The sequence below is a fragment of the Empidonax traillii genome, unplaced genomic scaffold, assembly GCF_003031625.1.
Source record: "Empidonax traillii isolate 1590-97213 ecotype Southwest subspecies unplaced genomic scaffold, ASM303162v1 scaffold263:size1499331, whole genome shotgun sequence".
NCBI lineage: Eukaryota > Metazoa > Chordata > Aves > Passeriformes > Tyrannidae > Empidonax > Empidonax traillii.
Window position 1 is genome coordinate 1,496,573 of NW_020955456.1, and position 2,759 is coordinate 1,499,331.

Sequence of the window (2,759 nt, forward strand, 5' to 3'; positions counted from 1 at the left end):
GGAGAGCAATTACCTTCCTGAGAGACGTCGGAGATTCACCACCTTTCAAGTCTTTCAACACAGGCAAGGAGGAGTCTTTCTGAAAAAGAAAAAACAACTCCTCTCCAGCCCAACCGCGGGTCATCAGCGCTGACTCACGAGCCATGGATGTCACTGCCGGGCTGGGCGAGCAGGAGCCCAGCGGAGCTTCCTGGCATTTACCCACTCAGATCTGGGAGCCAACAACAGGCCTTGAACCCCCCCTTGGGCTGACCCAAACCTGACGCAGGTTTGGGCTGAGCTGGTGTTGGGGTGTGAGGTTTGGGGGGTGCAGCAGCAGAGCGAATGTGGAGCTGCGAGGACTGGTGGGACCGGCTCTGACACCCGGCCCTGCTGCTGGCAGCGCCCTGGGGTGTCACTGCAAGCTCAGGGCACGACCCTGCTGTCCCCAGGCGTGTGTCAGTGTGCACCATCCCCCTGCCTGCACCCCGGGGCACGGCTGGAGGTCACCACTGGCTCCGGCTGCGGGTACAGGGGTGGGTGAAAAAGCCGCCCGGCTCTGATTCACCTGCCTTGAATCAGCAGGCACTTCACAGGAGGGGGTTTGTCGCCTGCTCCCAGGCCTTCCAGCACTGGAGCGCTGCAGAAACACGAATGGAAACTGGGACACACTCAGCATCCAAATCCAGCAGGGTGGGAAGGCCGTGGGGCTGGGCAGGGAGCGCACAGACCCCCAGGCAGCCGTGTGGTCACCTGCTTGTCATGGCAGGGCGTGGGGAACTCTTGGGAGATCCCTCCTTTTCTTCTCAGCCCCCCAGTGCCTGCCAGCATGGCTCCTCCTGCCTCCACCTCCTCCTTCTGCCTCCACCTTCTCTGTCTGAGCTGCTGCTGCTGGACCAGGCAGATTCCCTGCTGGAGAAGGGTGTCTGCCAGATCAGAGGCAGCTGGATCTGCTGGCCTGGGGCGGAGGGAATCATCACAGGCAAAGGCAAATCAAAGCGTCCCAGTGGAGCCCAAGTGCTCCCAGAAATTCTGGCAAGGGTGCTGGATTTCTGGCACGGCTGGAAAGCCTCTCCGTGTTTCCAGGAGGCTGTTGGTTAAACCTTTGGATGTGTAGGCTCTGGATCAGGACGATCACTGAGGGAGCAAATTAGGAGCCCCTCACCTCTGTGCAAAAGGTGCTTCTCCTTTCCCCCCTTCTCCTAACGCTTCCCAGCAGAGTGACTGACTCTCCTGAGCATCCCTGTGTGCTGGAGGGCATCAGGGTGCAGGATTCAGCCCCTCTCTCTGCCTGCCCCAGACTCCCCCTGCCCCTCCTTCCTCCCTGCACAATCCCAGCCGTCCTTGGCCTGGCTTTTGCTGCCTCTTTGCATTCCCCGTGTCCCCCTGCTCCCAGTGTTTTGGTGTTTGTATCTTCCTGCACCACCATACGGTGTGGGAGAAACGTGGAGCAGAGGATGCCAGGGAGGGGATGAGGAGAAAGACAACGTCTCTCCACGGATATTCACGGAGGAGGAGGGGAAGGAAGCCCTGTCTCCTGCAGACACTGTGGGCCAGTGGCTGCTGTGGGCACCTGAACTCGACAGGAGTGGGAGGAGACCCCGACAGGCACAACACCGGCACTGGCTGATGGAGCAGCACAAACCAACCAGGCCCCGTGGCCTGAGGAAGTCATCAGCTGATGGGCTCTAACTCAGGCAGCTGGAGCCAAAGGGATGAGTAAACAAAGGCCAAGATGGTGTTTAGGTGCAGAGGAGCCACTGGTGAACCATTACAAGTTCCAGGTTAATTTTAGGTGTTGCTGCTTTTCCTGTTGCACAGGCAGCTGCCAGCCTGCAGACACCTCGGGCAGGCTCAGCTGCTGCCACCAAGAGCTTTCAGGTCAGGGATAGGATGTGTGCATGACACATGATGCTCCAAGGGCTGGAGCCCCTCTGCTGTGGATAAAGATTTGGAGGGCTGGGGGTGCTCAACTGGAGAAGAGAAGGCGCCAGGGAGACCTGAGAGCCCCTTCCAGTGCCCAGAGGGGCTCCAAGTGCACCAGCCCAGCAACACCAGTGCCCCAGGGCAGGACCATTCGGTGGCATCAGTACAGCCAATGCACCAGTACAAGCAGGGCAGAGAACCCAGTACAGGAACCGCTGTAGAGTAGATGGCACAGGGGGGCAGCAGCAGGGCCTGCGTTGATCCTCAGCACAGTTCCAGTAACCCAGTGCACGACCAGTACAGGACAAGTGCCAGACCGGTGCAGGACCAGTGCCACATCAGTGCCGCACCAGTACGTGCCCAGCGTTGGACCACTACGTGACCAGTGCCAGACCAGTATATGACCAGTAAATGACCAGTACAGGACCAGTACAGGACCAGTACGTCCCGCGCTGTTGGCCGTGCCCGCCCGCGCGGGGGCGCCGGGCGCCGCTGGCGGTGGGGCCCGCACGGCCCAGGGGGCGTCGCCGCTTTAAGGGGCGCGCGGCCGTACCAAAACAAAAGCGCGGCGCGGCCATTGGCCGGCGCGCGGGCACGTGCCCGCACAGCTGGTTTCCTGCGGCCGGGCCCGGCCCCGACACCGACACCGACATCGAGACCGGCACCGACACCGACATCGAGACCGGCACCGGCGCCGACATCGATACCGGCACCGCACCCGCCATGGCGCACTCGGCGCCGCTCGGGCTCCTCGAGCAGGGCTGCCCCATCCAGGTGGAGCACGACCGCAAGCGCCGGCAGTTCACCGTGCGGCTCAACGGTGAGCGACGGCGGGGCTCGGGGCTCCTTCCCCC